The sequence below is a fragment of the Dipteris shenzhenensis genome, chromosome 21 (genome assembly GCF_047967505.1).
Source record: "Dipteris shenzhenensis isolate YYH24624 ecotype China chromosome 21, Dip_SZ_1.0, whole genome shotgun sequence".
NCBI lineage: Eukaryota > Viridiplantae > Streptophyta > Polypodiopsida > Gleicheniales > Dipteridaceae > Dipteris > Dipteris shenzhenensis.
In genome coordinates, this window is record NC_141616.1 from 18,405,640 (window position 1) to 18,426,572 (window position 20,933).

A 20,933-nucleotide genomic window follows, 5' to 3' on the forward strand; every position below is an offset into this window, starting at 1 on the left:
CATCCTGGAAAGTGATTCTCCTCATTTCCACATCCCTCATGGGTGCCTTATGCATCTTCTTCTCATTGAAGACCACATCATGGCTGCGTATGATCTTCTTTGCTTCTGGATCCCAGAGACGATAGCCCATCTCTCCACTTTCACCATAACCTAGAAAGATGCATTTCCTAGACTTAGGATCTAGCTTCTTTCGAAGCTCTTTTGGCACATGTGCATATGCCTCACACCCAAATATACGCAAATGAGAGTAAGAGGGCTTCTTGCCACTCCATGCCTCTTCAGGAATACCACCATCCAAACTCTTACTAGGTGATCTATTGATCACATGCACTGCAGTCTTCATTGCCTCAGCCCAAAAACCACAAGAAAGACTTGCATTGGAAAGCATGCATTGCAACCTTTCTTGAATGGTACGGTTCATCTTTTCTGCAACTGGATTTTGCTCTGGAGTACGAGGGGATGTGAGCTCCCTCTTAATCCCACGTGTATCATAGAAATGCTGAAAGTCATGAGAGAGATACTCTCCACCATTGTCAGTCCGTAGGCATTTAAGTGTTCTACCTGACTGATTCTCAACCAAGGCCAGCCATTTCTGAAATACCTGGAACACATCACTCTTTCGAGCTATAGCATAAGCCCACACTTTCCTAGTTGCATCATCAATGAATGTCACATAGTATTCAGCCCCGCCTAATGACCGTGTAGGCATGGGACCACATACATCTGAATGCACCAAATCAAGCATTTCAAACTCTTTCTTTCCCCTTCTTTTATGGGCTGATTTAGTCTGCTTCCCATAGAGACAATGCTCACAAAATTCAAAATCAGAGAAACTTAAATGCGGTACATAACCCAAACGGCATAAGAGTTTCATTCCATTCTGGCTCATGTGCCCTAACCTGCAATGCCACAAAGAAGTGCTTGGCTGCTCGGCTATTGCAACAACATGATCAAATACCCCTGATACATGTAAGGGATACAAAGTCCCACACTTGGCACCCCTGGCCAAAAGCATAGAGCCCTTTTGAATTTTCCAACTCTGAAAGCCAAAAGTGGTGTGAAAACCAGCATCATCTAGCTGACCCACTGAAATAAGACTCTTGGTCAGCTTAGGCACATGTCTCACATGTTTCAAAACAAATGCAGACCCATTTGCAAAAGAAAACTTTATGTCACCTGCTCCCACTATGTCACATGCATAGTCATTTCCAAGATGCACACAACCTGTCTTTCCACTATCATAAGTGGAGAACCATTCCCTATGGGGAGTAACATGGAATGAAGCACCAGAATCCAAAATCCAATCCTGGGAATATGCATCATCTGAAGTGGTAAGTAACTCTGTAGATAAACTAGACATGAAGAGAACGTCATTGTCACTATCATGTGTGACTGCATTGATCTCCTCGATCTTCACTTTTCCTTTGTCCTCCCTTGGACTCTCTTCCTTTTGATTTGCACCCCAATTTGCATTCTTTTTCTTATCCTTTTGCTCTCTTTTCAGCTTGTAGCAATCCTTTTTCATATGGCCCTTCTTGCCACAATGGTAACACTCAATGTTCCATGCCCTGGATTTGCTACGAGACTTCCCTCTTTTTTGGGACTTCCCCCTGAACTGTGATCTGCCCCTTTGCACATTTAAGGCTGCATCCTGCTTGTTGCCATCCATAGACTTCCGTCTAATCTCCTCGGCCAACAAGCTACCCACAACATCATCAAATTTCAGTACTCCACCAGGTGCAGAGTTACTGACAGCTGTACGGAAGGTATCCCATGAGGATGGCAATGAACATAAGAGAAATATTGCCTTAGTCTCCGCATCAAAATTCATTTTCTGAGCCTGAAGCTGGCTGAAAATAATATTGAATTCATTCAAATGAGAAGCAATGGAGACCCCTTCCTTCATCTGCAGCTCAAACAACCTCTTCATGAGGTAAACTTTATTAGAGGCAATTTCCTTTTCATAAGTGGCACACAATTTCTTCCATAAATCTTCCGTAGTCTGCTCATTTACTACTGTGAAATAAACCGACTCTGCAAGATGAAGTCTAATAGTAGACTTTGCTAATGCATCCAACTCATTCCAATCATCCTCAGACATATTTGCAGGCTTAGCTTCAATCCCTGCCAAGGGTTTAATCTGCTTCTTTTGAATAAGCACATCCCTTATTTGTTCTTTCCACAAAGAAAAGTTTGTCCCATCAAACTTTCTAATGCTGAAAAACTCCTTTTCAGACATGGAAGAGGATGCCATGATGCAAATAAAGCAAAATCCCAAATGCTAGTACCTGCAAGAGAGAATCACACCAAATACTAGGTGCACCAAATGTGTATGCCACAATAGACTGAAATATCACCAAAGCTCAATGCTCAAAGCATCAAAAGATGCATCTGACTCATGTGCATATACTATGCATCCATATGAGCAAATCTGGCCCAAAAGAAAATGCCAATAAGTGCCAAATGACTCAAGCATAAACACTATCCACTGGCATATGCATCAATAATGTCTCATCCAAGAGAGCATAGCACTATCAGTGCATCACCAACAATGTGTCAAAGCTATCCCTCAGCATAAAATAGCGTCCATGTGCAAAGCGTCCATAAAAAATAGCATCCCACAAGGCAATTTGGGCCTATCAGCGCATCCAACAAGGACCGCAATGCATCCAAATGGCCTATAAATCATCCACTGCAACCCAATGCATACCACAAATGAGCGCACACTGCTCAAACTGCAACCAGAGTGATCTGCATAAGGTATGCTCAAGAAATCATAGTCCCACGGTAATGAGCGCTACTGAAAATAGAACCTGAGATGCTTCAAAACATGGGCGCCATTGCATAATCGGACTTAGCAAGAAAATATGCAAATATCTCTCTTCTGCCAGAACTCCAAAATCCCAACCGATGAGTGAGAAATGGGAGTCAACACTTATCCACTGCCATGTGGCATAAATCTAAGGTTTCAAAACCTTAGTATGAAAAATGCATAACAGAGAGACGAAATCGAATACACAGAGATTTATAACTCTGAAAATCCTCCACCGAATCGCGCAAGGACTGACAGGTAGGGGTTTTTGGGCGTCCGGAACGCAATGGGATAGACGGTTTTGAAAACCGTGGTCTCAATCACTGGGTCCAACACACGGACTGAAAAACGTTTTTGGAAACAGAGCTATCTGTAAACTCCACCGGAGTGCGAATGATGAGCAACATAGAAGTTTTAGGACCTCCTAAGTCCACCGGAACTGATAGATCTGCAAATGGTTGCTCCAAACTTGAGTTCCAACACCCGGGCAAAAAACGCAGGAACTGACACAGTGAGTGAGAAATCCAATGAAATGATCCCAGATTCAAGAATGAAGGTGTTTCCAAGCTCCTGAAGTAATGTGGACACCAAAAGCAAGCAATAGTTGCCTCTACAAGTTAATAGGGAGTCTCTGTCATCGAACGGAACAGGGAAAAGCTCAAAAAACGACTTTTTTCTTTGAAAGCTCTTAACAGGCTCTCAAAACCACTTCGCAAAGCCTAAGTGACTTTTCCAAAGGTTTCTCCAAGGTCTCTGCACACTCGGATGCAAGTAAAGTCACCCACAAAGCTTCCCACAAAGCTTCTCCTTCCTCCCACAGAGCTACTGAGCTTCCAAGCATTCACGCACGCTCAGCTAGATCACTCGGGCTCTGATACCAGTTGAGAGTGCTCTCAACGGAAGCAAGAACGGAAGAAGGAGAGAGAGAGAGAGAGAGAGACAGAGAGCCACACACGTTTTTGGTGGGTGCAGAACCACCCTAATCTTCTTTTTCATTCATTTATATATGTGTTTGAGTATTGTACATAACTGGGGTTAAGGCACAGTGACCTTTAACCCCCACATTGGGCATATCCTGTATTCCAGGAAGATGAGAATCCACAACTGATAGCATGAGTGTGGAATGTGTAAGCTCATCTATGTTGAGCCACTGCTCATCACTAATGGCGGAGGGCTTGACACCCTTTTCCCTTATAGGGAGATGGTGACTCTTCTGCAACAAAACATTGTACACCTGGGTCCTCCAGATGTCATAATTCTTAGCACCCTCAAGCTTCCGGATGTGGAGCAAAGATGAGCTCTCTCCTGATGAAGCCATATCAGCAAATAGAACCAAGAAGTAAAGTGTGTGACTCCTTGCAAGCACTTAGAAGTGCTTAGCAAAGTATCTCCAAAGCGCGGAAACACTCCCAGATAAATAACACCTCCCACTTACTGCAATAACGGTACAACAAGCTTTAATGACAATTATAGCACTCAAAAATGTGGTATAGCAGTAGGAAAGCTCCACCAAAACTGTCCAAAAATAGTAAATGATGGAACAACACCAAAAAACGAGTGTTTGAGGACAAAATGAGACTCAAACAGTCCCGAAACTATCCCAAAACAGTGAATTACTGTTATACTCAGAAAATGGCACAATCTCCCCAACTTAAAGTGCTCAATTAGTGATCAAAAGGCATGTAACAGACCCCCAAACTATGGCAAACAATTCAGAACTGCAAATAGGCAAAAGCCCCTTGATTTGAACACTTTTGTTGAGATTTTATGGCATGTACTTCCTGCTGCAGTTTGTCCAATGCACAATAACACCTCTGTCTTCAAAAGCCCCTTGATTAGAGCTCAATTTCTGAACATGTGAGGCATGTACGGCATCCAATAGCTTCCTCCTAAATGCATATGCATCCAAACCACAAAAGCCCTTTTAATGACAAGTGCTATCCAAGCACAATAGGCATCAAAAGTGCTCTCAATGCATTAATAGCATACCCACTGGTGCAATCACAGTGTTATGTGACGAATGTCGTGCAATATCACTGCCAAAGTGCCCAATGTGATAGGTACCTGCGAACCACGACTCCCCAAGTGGACTATATTCACAAGGAGGGTCTAGAGAGTAAGTACCTTAAGAGTCAGGAGTTTTCGAAGTGTCACAAAATCACCGTTGGATGCTCACGCTGTTCTGTGTCATGCAACATTCTGACAGTCAGCTTCTGCACCCGCTGCACGGTTCTGCGCGTGCGACCTTCTCTGTGCACTCTTTACCTCTGCATAGTGCTCCGTCGTCTTGCTCATCATGCTTTTGCATCTTCTCAGCATTCGGTTGGAGTTGCTTCACATGTGGTTATCGTCAGGTATTCAGGGTTGTCGCCAAGTGTGCGGGGGGTGTGGGGGGTGTGAGCTCCCAGGCTCTGATACCAGTTGATGGAGTGAGTGGAGAGTGAGAGAGAGTAGGAGACGAGAGTCAACAATGTGTGGGTGTGAAGAATGGATCATGGGCACACCACAACCCATGAGTTTTATTCATGTGTTAGGGTTAGGGTGGAACCGGTTCAACGAACTGGTTTCACATTGTATACAAACTATAAATGTCACATAGGGCCTTTACACCCCAACATATTACACATTCTCATTTTCTATAACCTTTGGAATTTCATCTCCTATGATTTCATCAAGAGTTGGGTATTTTGTGTCTACATTTTATTTCTTTCTTGTCTACAAGTGATCTTTATACATAACAATCTCATTGAATATAACATCTCTGTTCCTAATGATTTGTTACTTTCATATCCAAGAGATGATAACCAAACTCACTACCTCAATATCTAATAATGATGGAGTCCTTGGATTTTGCCTCAAGCTTTGCTCTCATTTCCTTATCAACATGGACAAATGCATCACAACAAAAAACATTCAGAAAAGAATAGTTAATATTTTTACATGTCCATGCCTCTTCTAGAATGCCACCATCCAAGTACCTGAAGGTGATTTGTTTATGAAGTAAACAACTGTATTCACTGTTTTAGCCCAAAGCTGCAAGGGCAACCCTTCATGTAGTCTCATGCTCCTTGCATGATCCATGATGGTTCCATTGACCCTCTTTGACACATGATTTCTTGTGGCATTATTGGAGTTGTCTTCTCTCCACAAATATTATTGTATGAATAGTAACTATCAAACTCTTTGGTGCACCATTCACCTTCTTCATCTACTCTGAGACCTGTTAAAGTCTTCTTGCATGGGATGAAATAAGCTTGCTTGCTAAAGCGATCTACTATCATCCATATCATATCATTTTGATTCACTGTAGTAGGAAAACCTATTATGAAATCCATGGATATTTGTTCCCAGGGTTGCGTAGGAATAGGCAAAGGTATTAGGAATCTAGGAGTCTTTCTTTTGTAACTCTTGATCTTTTGACAAGTGATGCATTCGGCTACAAACTTAGTCACATCGTTTCTTATAGCAGACCAATGAAATTCTCTTGCTATCACTTGTAAAGTGGCAGTCACTCCCCTATGTCCCATATATGGTGGTTGGTGCATTTCTTCCATTACAATTTGTCTAAAGGGTCAAGTGATGTATAATTTCTTTTGATAAAGGAGGTATCCATCATTGCATGAATAATCCAACATAGGATTCCAATTATTATTCTCTAATTTGTTCCATATATCGAAAAAGTCTGGATCCTCTTGATAAGAATTCTTCATACCTTCAAAAGGCTGGGTCTCTATAGCAATGATGTGATTAATACTTGGCTTTCTACTAAGAGCATCAACAACTACATTTTCTTTTCCAGGCTAATACTGAATCATGGACTGAAAACTTTTTATAAATGATGCCTACTTGATGTGCCTATTGGATATTAGTGGCTGAGTCAACAAATGCTTGATACTTTGCTGATCGGTTTTGATAACAATAAGGCAATGGATTGTGGGCATAAGATCAAGACCATGGGTCAATGCCTATCAGATTGGCAGAATCATAGATTTAATAAGGGCGGCGGGTTAGATAGCGGTCATAAATTAGGTCATGGGGATAGGGGCTAAGACGGCGGGTCAATGAAGATTTGACCATGGAGAAAGCACTATGGCGATGGATTGGGGGGTTAATGCTATGACGACAATACGTGGGGATAGGAAATGTCTAGGAACATGAATTTTGCCGACTTCTATTTGGTGATTTCTGGTGATTTCTGAGTTTTTGTTCCATCTCTAAGTGTTTGTGGGTGATATGCACTACCTAAACCACCTATACTAAACAAAAACATCAAATTTGGGTGCATGAACAAGAAATCTTTTCAAGTTGGGTTGTCCATCAAGAACCATTTTGAAATTGAGCTTTCATCTACATTTTAAAGTGTTTTTTAAAGGATTTTCTATCATACACACCTTAGCAATCTTCTAAACTACCTTCCTATCACTTCAAAACACTAACAAACATAAAAAACAAGATTCCCATGCTCAAAAATGCTTTCCAACAGAAAATGAAAGTTTTTATCTTTTTTTCATCCGAACACACACTTCTTCACTCCTTCCACTCCTGCAACTCCACTAACAAAGCTACAAGCTAAGCTTAAACAACGTGCAATGTGTAAATGACGAGAGAAGGCAAGTGCAACGCAAAAGCATACATTGAATGCCTTGACAGCAGCGCCAAAGATGTGTAGTCTCAATGGTGACTCACGTGCCATGGGGATCTTGAAGGAAATACGATGGAGCCTCCATTCCAAGCTACTCCTTGTGAGAGCAATGCAAAGAATGAGCCATCCGTATGTGTCACTCAAGCGGCTCCTAGATTGTTGCAATGTGGGAGAAGGGAGAAAGAGGGAAGGGGGAGAAGGGAGAGAAGAGGGAGAAGGGGAGAAGAGAGGGGAGAAGGGAAGGAGAGAGTAAACGGGGATGGAGTGTCAAACACAAAGGCACTACAAGGGAAACAAGAGAACACCCAAAGAAACTCTTGGAAGAGAAGAGGGAGCATGTATTCCAAACTTGTGCATACAACAATGAAGACCAAAGTCAACCATTTGGCCTTTTATACAAGTCACCTTTTGAAGGGAGGGCCAACCCTTTTCCTTTTTGCACTCTCCCTTTCTTTACATTCACAAGGCTCTTGGCCCCATAGGGTGCCAAGGCAACTTCTCTATCCTTTCCTTACCTCTTTCTATTGCGGCTCTTGTTGTTACGCCTCTCCGTGTGTCAAAAATAGCACTTGTGTTAACCATATAAGAGAGCTTGGGACAAGAGCTTAGGACAATCCTGGAATTAGGAGGACCTCCTAATCGGGACCCAAATAGCACTTGTGTTAACCTTGCCCATTCGAGTCCTAAGCAATTTGAGGCTCAAAACCTGGATGTGAGGCTCAAAACATGGAGTGGCGAGGTCAATCTTGAGCCATTTGTGGCTCAAAACCCATAAAGCCTGTAACTGTACTCCCTCCATGGTTGTGACCATTAAAGTAAATCACGAAGCCTAATAACCTCTAATCTCTCATTACCATGCATTCTGTGAGACTGTACTCTATGGCTATTAACAGCAAGAACTTTTGTAGCTGCTTTAGCCATTCTTGTCCCAATGGCAGTGAAAACTGTCACCTGTACTCCATAATCCGTGAAGTTGTGCAATTTCATAGTATCTTGGATCCTTCTCTTTTGGAGGGTGCACATGGTAGATTTCTATGCAAAGGACTCTGGTTTCTATGCAAAGGACTCTGGTTTGTGAAACCACTCCTATTCCATTTGACCTAGCAATGGAACAGAAATGGCATGGGAGGAGGAAGGGGTAGAGTGATGGAGAGTGGAGGTAACCTCTGTGAGCTCCTCAGTGGAGAAGAGGTTGTGAGTAGATACTGAGTAGGAGGAGATGGTGGATATGTATGAAAATTGTGAGCATGGGTGTTTGAGGAAGTTTTTGGGGGCTATGAGAATTTGAAGAAAAAATTAGCAGAGTTTTGATACGACAAAAAGTGAGGTTCTAAAAATGAGGCAGGTTGTTTGTATAGGGGACATAGTAAAGCAACAAGTCAAATTTAGTAAATAGTGCAGCGGATGACTTTATTAAAGCAGTGACTAGTGTTAATCTAGATTTATAGCAGTGACTCAGTGTTATTAAAGCAAAGGGTGGGCATTATAAAAGCAATGATTGGCTTTATTGAGATTGCATGTCCTTGCATTAGAGGTGGGCGTTTTATCATTATAACATCGAGTAGCATTAATTAGTTGACCGGTGTTATCTATATAGCAGCAGCTGAAGTAGTTGTTGTGTTATCAGTCACACTGCATTAAGGTTATTGTAGCGACTCAACTTTTAAAGACCCTAGTGATGATTTTGACTATTTGACTCACCCTATTAGGCTACACCTAAGTGTGTGCAAGTTCATATGACATGGTGCAGACAAGGTGTCAGAAAGAAAGTGAGCAGTATGAATTGCAGTGTGGTTGTGTATGATGACTGACATAATGATTGAAGTGCGAGTGGACACATGATGACTACATTCAAGGATACTAATGACACTTGTCCTCTCTCAATGCATAACAAGTTAAGGCTTGTCATCTTAGACAATTCACCTCAATCATCAAGTGCCAAAGGGAGCTGCAAGGCCCTTCCCACCCTGGATAAGGTGGATGAGATCGTTGCAAATAGCACTTCATCAAGGAAGTCTCTACAGTGACACAAGATGTTTAAAGAGGACCCGACTTGGCCTCAAGCTATAATGAAGAACCCTAGTCCTAGGGTAAAGAACCGATTGATGAACGACGAGATGCAGCTAGGCTCGCCGAGTTCCTGTCCATGGAGATCAAGATGCCCATAGCATCCCTGCTAAAGGGAATCCCATCCTTTGGAGAGATCTCTCCAGTTGGATGAATGGGCAGATGGTCAACCAGAACACGTGTACACCGATTCTGTCAAAGCCTCACATGAAGAGCCGAATGTGCTAAAGATATCGATCAAAAGCTGGGCCAGTACTTTGACAACGATGACACAAATGCCGCAATTTTATTTTTTTGCCAAAACAAGAAGGCCACGACTATCTTGGATGGTAGAGTGGGTGTCAGTGTCATCATGAAGTAGTGTTGGGCAAAATGTAAAAACCTGAGATGGAAAGCACCATTGTGATTGTGAAATTAGCTGATGGTGTGATAGCCCAGTACTATGGTCCCTTAACATTGCATACCTTACAAGCCATCCATTTGGAAAAGAAACTAAAACTAGAGGTCACTTGTATGAAGCAACAGGCCATACAAGAGCCTAGAGCACATCAGACCAAGGCAAAGAATTTAGGAATTATAACTATTTATAAAGCATCCGTGGAAGGTTTACATCCTGTGTAAGACCTAAAAGATGCTACTACAAGCATGCAATCCGATTTCAAATTGTGCAGGGAAACTATTTGATCAACCAATGCATTCATTGATCCGGGTGCCTAATGCTGATCTCCTACAATATGTGTATTCACCTCCTAACCTTCAAGGTAACATTGGAACCCACACCTATTATGGTTCGTGCGGTAAATGGCAAGATTTCCCCCAATATTGGTTATATTGAGGTTCCTTTGCCTGTTAACAACCATTGTGTGGCAAGTCAATTTTATGTTATGCCAACAGGTGCCATGGACAAATAGGTAATTCTAGGGAGGACATGGTGTTGGGCAGTCAATTGCTAGATTGAATGGAAAGAACAAACGTCTACCCTAACAAACAATGGCCGCACATCAGTCGGATTGATAACAGGATTCTCACTCCAACATCCTCTATGGTCACAAAGGCTGGCAAGCGACCTATGGACCCCGCAGTTCAACAAGTGCTTCCTCATCAACTACATCCTCTACCCTAGATCCATACCCCAGATCCAACCACAATTACACCCAAGAAGGATAAGGGTCATAACTCAGTTGCATGAAGCACACATACAGGGAAGGGCTCATGTGGCTCCTGAAGGACTTAAATATTGATTCCTCTTTCCAGGTTCTACTAATAAGAAAGAGCCAAAGTACAATTCCTGTTGAGATATCGAGCTCCACTCGTGATATGCCAGGGTGACCGTTTTGTGTATTTATGTCACTGACTTGTTAGCTGCAGATGCGATTGGTACACCGCCCATGAATAATAGCTAGATGACAGCTATCTTTATGTACTCTAGTTAGTGGCTCAGTTAGTATGCCACCTTAGTTAGCTGAGTTTGGTTTGAGGCCCACATATAGGTTTCACCTATTCTTTTGTACTTAGAGTTCTTTTGGCTTACACAACTAAGAAGAGGAAAACTATTTTCAGCCTCCACCTTTGTGTATATTCCCCCATTGTGTGTGTGAGAAAGCTGCAAGTGAGATTCCCTCCTTCTCTCCCACTCTCTTCACATGGTATCAGAGCTCGGTTCGTGGTAAGGAGCTCAAGAAAGCAAACCAAGTTCGTGGTGTCCTAGTAGGAGGATCAGTGTTGCTTTCCTTTTTTTTCGAGTTTGGGAGCAAATCTCTGCAGATAGCACAACTGCAAAGTGCAAGAGTGCACTGTCTCAGATTGGGATGCCCTTCGTGATGTGGTGAGAGGGCAGTATATGCTACGGGCAAGGGCAAAGCCCTAAGTGAAATTATTTCTTTTATTCGAGGCCATTTCGGGGCCCTTTTGGTGGCGGAAGTTTTCTGCAGGCACTCAGTAAAGTGCCTTGTCTTTGTTGTGCGACCACTGTTCTGCAGGTTGGTGAAAAGTTATCGTAAAAATTACATCGTATGCCTGTGCACAGAGATATTGGGAGTGAAAAAATAATTCTTATTGCCTATTGATGCATAATCGTCACTAGGAAGTGACTGAGTGGTCAAATACCACTCTCGTCAGTTTTGCAGATTTGCCCTTGTGAGGCAGAAGTTGTGTTTTTTTGCAGTGACAGAATATTTTGCAATGTTCTATAATGGCGTCTGATGCTCTTTCATAGATTGTCACTGAAAAGCTTGACAAGAACAACTTCCAAGCATGGAAGTTTAAAATGAAAAATTTCCTTAAGGGAAAAGGCTATTGGGAGTTCATTATTAGAGCTGAACAAGAACAACTTATTCCTAATGTTCCCAATCAACAGGAGTTGCAGGCATTTAAAGGCTAGCATGAGAGAGCTAGAAAAGTTATGTAGTGTCTATCAATATTTCAGATTCTATGATTGTGCATATTTAGGATGCAAGCATGCCGAAGGAGGTGTGGGATACTTTGACAAAAATGTATAACACAAATACGCAAGCCAAGAAAATGCAGCTCAAGCAGGAGTTGCATAATGTGTAGAGAGAAAATATGAGCATCAATGACCACCACACAAAGGTGAAGAAGATCGCAAATGCACTTGCTTCCATTTAGTTTCTGTGACCTTGAATGGTCTAGGAAAGGATTATGCACAATTCTGGATATCCATTGCCGTACATGAGAATTTTGTTGATTTTGAGGGGTTGATTGCTCTTCTAATTTTAGAAGAGCAGAGAAATGGTGGTGCATCTTCTTCAGGAGGAACTTCAAAAGAAGCTGTCTTCTACTCAAATGCTAGAAGAGGTAGTGGCAGAGGTAGAGTAGGCCGATTTGGAGGCTGTGGCAGAAATCAGAATGTGTAGCAAATTCAAGAAAACCAGTCCTATAGAGGAAGACGTGGCAACTTTAGAGGCAGGGGGAGCCAAAGAGGTCGTGGTGGATGGTAGAGAGGCCAAAATGCAAACAACAATGTTGAATGCTACTACTATGGTAAAATGGGTCATATGGTTAAAGACTGCTATAAAAAGTAGAATGACATCATGACTGGAAATTTGTAGCAAGGCAATTATGCATCCTCTAGTAGACACGGTGATGATAGAAATGAGCATCTGTTTATGGTGCAGCACATGACCAATTTTATGACAAGTGCAGAAGAAAGCAATGATGTGTGGTATGTTGACTCAGATGTGTCAGACCACATGACAGGTCATGCAGAATGGATGCAGGATGCAAGGAAAATGGAAAGACTAGGATTTGTGGAGACTGGTGATGACACTACACATCCTATTGTGCAGATTGGTAAAATTCCTTTGTGTATGTAGGATGGGAAAAAGAAATACCTGTCTGATGTATTTCATGTCCCGAATATCACCAAGAACCTAGTTTCTGTTGGTCAAATGGTTGAGCAGGGCTTGCACGTCAGATTTAATCCTCATGGATGCTTTGTTGAATAAAGGTCGCTGGATAGCAAAAGGGAAGAAGAAGGGCAGGATGTTTACGTTGGATGCGGACATTCCTGAATTGAGTGCAGCAATGTTTGCACATGGGACCGGTGATATCAAGCATAAACGCATTGGTCATTTTAATGTACAACGACTTAAATTAATGCAGGCCCAAAATATTGTTGCAGGATTACCTAAGTTCAAGGTTGCAGAAATGCATGACTCCCACTGCAGCAATACATGGCATGATGCCAGAGGAGAGGTATACTGGTAGGAAACTAAATATTTCTCATTTGAAAGTTTTTGGTTGCATTGCATTGTCTATGTTCATGTGCCAGATGAGTTGAGATCCAAGTTGGATCCAAAAGCTGAGAAGTGCATCTTTATTGGTTATTCTCTGTAGCAAAAAGGGTATAGATGCTATAACCCTTCTACTAGTAAGTTTATAGTGAGCAGAGATGTTGTTGATGATGAGATGAGCAGCTGGTATAAACCAGTAAATGTGATTGATGATGTAGACGCACAAAATGGTAATGTTGCACATAATTCACAGTAGCAATCACAAAATATTAGTGGACCTGTAGTGTCCTCTAGTAGCAGTGGTTCACATACTTTGCCATGGATGGGCAGATTGAGATCAGGAGGATCTTCTCAAAGCAATGCAGATAGTTGTATGCAAGTATCACAAAAAGGAAAAGAGAAAGTAGATCAGCCCATGGTTGATGTGAAAGCAAGTCACTCTTATGTGGATGGTGAATCCAGTGGCTCAGAACAGAGCCTTGATGATGAGTTGGGTATTCCTTCTATTGTCACACCTAGAGTAAGGAAGACAAGGGATGTTTTGAGAGCACCTGGTAGTGAGCCTATTTTGCACAGGTCTACCAGAGCTAGGTATCCTGTGGATAGGCTGAAATATGATGGATTTATAGCCATTCACTATGCCTATATGGTCAAAGTGATACATGAACCAAAACCCACTTCTTTTGTGCAAGCCGTGGAAAAAGAAAAATGGGAGAAAGCCATGGATGAAGAAATGGATGCCTTGGAAGCAAATGCTACATGGGAATTGGTGCCTTTGCCTAAAGACAAGAATGCAATTGGCTGCAAGTGGGTTTATAAGGTCAAGCACAATGCAGATGGTTCTATGAACAGATACAAGGCAAGATTAGTTGTCAAGGGGTATGCATAGACATATGGCATTGATTATGAAGAAACATTCAGTCCGGTTGCAAGGATGGCAATAGTAAGAGCAGTCATTGCTATGGCTGCATCAAAGGGATGGTCTTTACATCAGATGGATGTAAAGAATGCTTTCTTGCATGGTGATTTGCAAGAAGAGGTCTATATGGAGTAGCCACCAGGTTATGTTCATGTTGTTCATCCTGAGTTTGTTTGCAGGTTGAAGAAAGCCTTGTATGGCTTGAAGCAAGCACCCAGAGCATGGTCTGACAAGATAGGACAGTATCTTGTCACTATTGGCTTTCAAATTTCCAAGGCAGATTTCTCACTTTATGTGAGAAAAACATAGAAAAGCATTATGTTGCTTGTCATTTATGTTGATGATTTGATCATCACAGGTGATAGTGATGAAGATATCCTTCATGTGAAAATGCCATTAAAGTAGAAGTTTGAGATAAAGGATTTGGGAGAGCTGCTTTACTTCTTGGGCATTAAGGTGATTAGATCCACAAGTGGGATATGGCTCTTGCAGAGGCAGTATGGATTGGACATGCTATCCAAATATGGGATGACAGGTTGTAAGCGTATTTCAGTTCCTTTAGAGTAGAATGTGAAGTTGAGCGCAGATGCAGGTGAGCTTCTGGAAGACCCTACTATGTACAGATGCATAGTATGAAGTTTGATTTATATGACTATTACCACGCCAGATTTGAGCTATGCTATTGGGTTGGTAAGTCAGTTTATGCAAGCTCCAAGGAAACCGCATTTAGATGCGGCTAGATGCATATTGAGGTATGTGAAGTCCACATTGCAGTATGGACTATTTTATGAGACTGGGGTTTAGATACAGTTGCATGGATACACTGATGCTGATTAGGCTGGTAGTATTTTTGATAGACAATCTACAAGTGGATATATGTTCTCTTTTGGGAGTGCTGCAATCACTCAGAGCAACAAGAAATAGCCTACAGTTGCCTTGTCGAGCACAGAGGCTGAGTACAGGGGTGCAGCAATGGCTGCATGTGAGGTAGCTTGGTTGCATAAGCTACTTTATGATATGCATCAGTCTACAGATGGGCCAGTTGTCATTTATTGTGACAACATGAGCAGTATACACTTGGCAAATAATCCAATCTCTGTGTGGGAGAAGGTTTTACTAGGTCTTATTGATCTAGTTTATGTCAGCACAGAGGATCAGGTAGCTGACATATTTACGAGGCATTGGGCGCAGAGAAGCTACACAAGTTCAGAGACCTACTTGGTGTGCAGGAATTGGGATTGAGCTCGAGGGGGAGTGTTGAGATATTGAGCTCCACTCGTGATATGCCAGGGTGCCGTTGTGCATTTGTCACTGGCTTGTTAGCTGCAGATGCGGTTGGTACACCGCCCATGAATAATAGCTGGATGACAACTATCCTTATGTACTCTAGTTCATGGCTCAGTTAGTATGCCACCTTAGTTAGCTGAGTTTGGTTTGAGACCCACATATAGGGTTCACCTATTCTTTTGTACTTAGAGTTCTTTTGGCTTTCACAACTAAGAAGAGGAAAAGTGTTTTCAGCCTCCACCTTTGTGTGTATTCCCCCATTGTGTATGTGAGAAAGCCGCAAGTGAGACTCCTTCCTTCTCTCCAACTCTCTTTACAATTCCACCCAACCACTCCCCTGCTAGTGAAGGCACCAATCCAAGTGGATCCCAAAGCGGTTGTTGGAAGCTCAAGGATTCTATTAGGGCAACAACTTCATATGGGTGCCTAAAGCATGCACCTTTTCAAGCGATACCATGCAATGTCCTACATCATATGTGACCCAAACCCTAGTAGTTCCATAAGAATGTGCCTCTCAATAGAGGTAGAAGCAAAAGGGCCTACTATTGGGGTCTTAAGTGTTAATACAACAAAGGTAAAGCCATGGGAAACACCCTTGTACCCTTTGAGTCAGTATGCTATAGGAATCGATGGGTCGAGTAGCGACAGCAGACACACAAGAACCTATCCCTAAAAAGGGGGTAATAACATAAGAACCTGCTACAGTCAAGGCAAAGATTGAGGCTCGATTGGTTTTGAAGCACCCCACACCACAAGTGACGTTAGCATCAACATCTACAAAGGTCATATATGTGGTATACCCACAAAAACTTGTTATTGTTTCCACGCCATTGACTTTTGAGGCACATGACAATGCACTGGCTGAGACACCTGGAAACCGATTCCTCAGGTCTATGTCAAACTCCAGGTGGTGCTCCAGCCAGTGGAAGTTAGTACTATAAAATATGCAACACCACTTCTAATAGCAGCAGTCCCACTGCGTTAGCAATGTAGCAATGACTCAATAAAGTAGCGACTGAATAAAGCAACGATTGAATAAAGCAGGGGGTGTTATAACAACGATGAATGAATAAAGCAATGACTGAATAAAGTAGTGGGTATTATAGCAACGATTGAATAAAGTAGCGGGTGTTATAGCAGCCGACTGCTTATACCAGCGGGTCATGAGTCATTGCGTTAGCAATAAAGCGACGAGTCCTCAATCGCTGCGCTAGTCATAAAGCGGGGGTTGACCTATGAAGTGATAGTTGCAAGTTCATTAACTTCCACATGGAGTTAGGTGAGGTGGGTGGGGCTTGGTGGCCAACTATCATTCCATGTGTCAGTCGCTGTGTTCCTGAGTTGCTTCTTTAAATTTATAGCAGCGACTCTGAGTCTAGCACAGTAGCCAACTAGTTTTTAATGCTCTCTAGAGATTTTGATGTTTTTTTTAAAGGTTTGAGAGCACAAATGGAAGCTAAAATACCTATTTTTAAAAAAAAACACTTGACAGCATCAAAATGAGGATTTTAGAAGGTGGTAGCTGAGAACACACTCTTGTTCCAACTTGAACTAATTCAAACTTAGTTTTTTGTGTTTGCAAGTGAAATGTGGCTCCATAAACACCTTACTAGCTTCTCCTACAATGTGGCAACAAAAACTCATCCGTACTAGCTGCTCCTACAATGTGGCAACAAAAAGCCCCAAAAAACAAGCTCAAATGACTAAGAAACACTCTATGGATAGAAATGGCAGTTTCTACCATTCCTACCCCCAAACCACACTTATGTCCATCCAAACCATCCCATACTCCACTAACAACACCTCTAGATAAGCTAGAAGCTGGGTGGATATCGATAGAAAGCTTGTGCATTACGGAAACATACCTCGAACTCCTCAGCAATGGTGCAAAAATGTGTGGTCTCCAACGGTGACTAACGTGTCATGGGGGTCTTAGAGAATGCCATCGAAGCCTCTACTCTTGAACAACTCTTTGTGGGAGCTCCATATGCACAAATATCCCACTTGTGTCACCCAAGCATTAACCGGATTATGTGCAAGTGATTCCATAGGGAAAGGGGAAGTGAGGGGAGAGGGGGAGACTCCACCAATGAGGAGGCTTCAACATTTGATATTTGGAGGAAACCACAGAAGCCTCTCATTGGTGGAGAGACCTACCACCTTGCCACTAGGCCCCCCAATTACCTTCAGTTATCTAAGTAAAGGGCTTTCTAACCTTGGCACATCTCGTGGAGTTTTGTAGATGGTTTGATCACAGTTGATCCAATGGTGGGAGATTGAAGAGCTGAGGACCATGAACTATTGGATCAAAATTTCAAAATGGGGCAGTTTTGTGACACTTCTTGTCGATTTAATGCTCACCTGTGCTTTGCTCTTGGCCGTTAGATCTTCACAGGATCTAAGGGATGCCCTTGTCCAGTACTGCGACAGACCCGCCCTTTTCTTTGGGCCATTGAATCTATATACTATCTAAGGGTTTCCCCTAACTGTAGGTGGGCAATCTCGACAACCTTGACACATGGCCCCTTCTCTCCATGGCCTCCTTACAACATCATCGCAGTCAAAATTTGCATTTAATACAACCCACCACACCCTTTTCACTTGTAATTAGGGGAGTAACCCACTTTAGTAATCCTACCCTCATGAGGTCCTTTTTGTCTCCACATCTCCCCTATTGCTTTCTAGATAAAATTCCTCTAAATAATGACATTAAAAATGTATATAAAAATATTTAAGGATGAGATTGCTTCTTTAAAATTATTTACAATCTCTCTCTTTTAGATAAAAAATACTTATGTAATATTCTTCGTAGGGGTAATTGTATATAGAAACTGCTCTTCACAAACTAAATGGACTTCAAAGGTTGCAAACCCTCATCTTGAGAACACAACATCTTCCAAGATTAACTTTAGCACAAAGATAGGCCACATCAAAACCATAATAAGGTAACATAAGGAGTCATGCAAAAACCTAAAAGAAATGACCATAGTGACTCTCTATAAATTCTAGTGAAAGCTTCACCCTTTAGGAACTTTAGACCATCTCTTTGCAAAATACTAGATGGCATTTTCTTGAGAAGGGACACATAAAAGGGTAGTGTTCCCCCAACAGGACATATGAATCCACTACCGACACCATATGCCCCCTTACATTTCATTAGTTTAAGCATGTCTTCTAGTTTGGCATCTAAACCATTGGATCTTTATATTGATCTCCCACACGAAGCACTAATGACAAAGCAAAGATCTCTACACAAACGAGGAGACGATCATGCAAAATAATGATGAGGGGCTTCATCCTCACTATGAAAAAGACTCGTAAAGCACAAGCCCAGCACAAGAGGATCTAATATCAAAGCTAATGTGATCCCATCTTGTAGAGCTAACTTATCAACCACACCCTTTGATGGCTCACATGTTAAGCTTATCCCTTGTTTAAAAAACCTACCGCTCGTCCACCACATTCATAGACAACACTCTCACCTAATCAAGAACATTCTCTCTCACCATTTTTCAAGTAATGTAAATAAAAACACAAATATCAATTGATTAAAACAATATTGAAATGCGATTTGTCAATCACCAAGTACCACCATGATTTTCATGTCTTTAGTTCATGGCACATCTCTTGGTTAGTGCTATTTTGTTTGAAATAATATTTATCAATCACCAAGTACCACCATGATGTTCATGTCTTTAGCTTGTGGTGCATCTCTTGGTTACCTTGTTTAATACTACCTTACTACAGTACTGTAGTTGAGCTTGGATGCCACATCATGTGATTTGGAACATTTATATTAAAAAATGTTTAGCTTATTGCTATTTTCCTTTGGTTATGACTTCCTATGACATAGCATGCAAAGTACTTTAATGGAGACTAGTGTGATCTCTCAATGTCTAAGAAGTACTTCATTACGTCATTGCTATCTTCTTCTTAGTTTTTATTTTTAAAATGCCTTTGTTAAAGTGCCTCTTATTAAAGTGCTCCCCCCCAGGCCCAACCCCTCGCCCAAAAAAAAAACCCAACAAAAAAATTACTTTTAAAATCTCCCCCCTCGCAAGAGAGGCAGTCAATAGTGCGAGCGAGAAAAAGCGAGTGAACCCAAAAAAGCGAGCGACAATTAGTTGAAGTGGTTGGAAAATCAATCAAGCAAATAAAGAATCTAAGTTTTTTAATAAAATAATTGCTTGAAGTACAAAGTATTCAAAAAGGTGGTTATGTGTCACAAAATTTATATTTTGATGCACACAAGTTTTTAAGATGGTGCAAAAAGGCATGATATTCATCTAAATCATGCCTTGTCATTTGATTTGATATGTAACATTATGCCATTTATATTTGATAATCAAAAGATGTAGGGATGTTAAAAACTCATCTTTTGGGCCAAAACAATAAAATGTTGACATCTTGCAAAAATATAGGGATGTGAAAATGTCCTCTTTTGGGCCATTAACGCGCTCCCTATTTTGGCCCAAAAGAGAACATTTTCACATCCCTGTATCTTTTGATTTTCAAGTCCAAATGGGGTCATGTTACATATCAAATCAAATGGCAAGGCATACTTTAGACGATTATCATGTCTTTGTGCACCATTTAGTAAAATTTAATCCACCAAAAAATGAATTTGTGGCCAATTTGCTACATTGGTAAGATTAGTGGGAGGTAAGAATAAATCATTGGAGAAGGATATTTTTGCATTAACAAAGAAACATGGGTTTTATTCCAAGAGTAAACAGAGTTAAAAAACCTAAGCATTTACATATGCATGGAATCTAAACTAATCCATACAAGGAGTCCGTGGAAAGAGATCTCAATTACTCTAGTGAAAAGAGAGAACTTGATTGCAGTAGGGTTTGTCTTTGATACAAACAATGACTTGGAAGTTAAACATACAAATTGTCTCATGGATGATGTAAAATTAGTGTTAATGGCTTTAAAGTTATATGCATGTTTAACCTTCTGGCATTGAGGGAACATATGCACTTTTGAATAAGTTATTATTTTTTGCTACTAAAATGGGGGATTTATAAATCTTTTATTGTTTTTTATCGCTCGCTTTTTTTGGCTTGCTCGCTTTTTGTCGCTCGCTTTTTGGTAATCCTCCTCCCAAGAGTCTCTCAGAGTCTTATCAATTTGCCCTTTTTCCTTTTTCGTTCATGGACCACGAAAGGCAAATAGATTCCAAGTTGGAAAAAAGAAAAACTACACAATTGTGCACAAACAATCATGTCGAAGTAGAACTCCAAAATCTCAAACATGATGAGAACTAGCGTCCTTAGGGATAAAATTTTTCCATTACCATGAGTTAGGGGCGGTGCTAACAATAGAAGCACATACTAGCCCCTCTGCATTGTAAACATGGATTTCAAATGTAGGAAGCACACAGACTTGCATTTTGCACACTTTCCCAATGAAAGATGAGGCAATGCTAGAGATTCATTCTCTTACCACTCT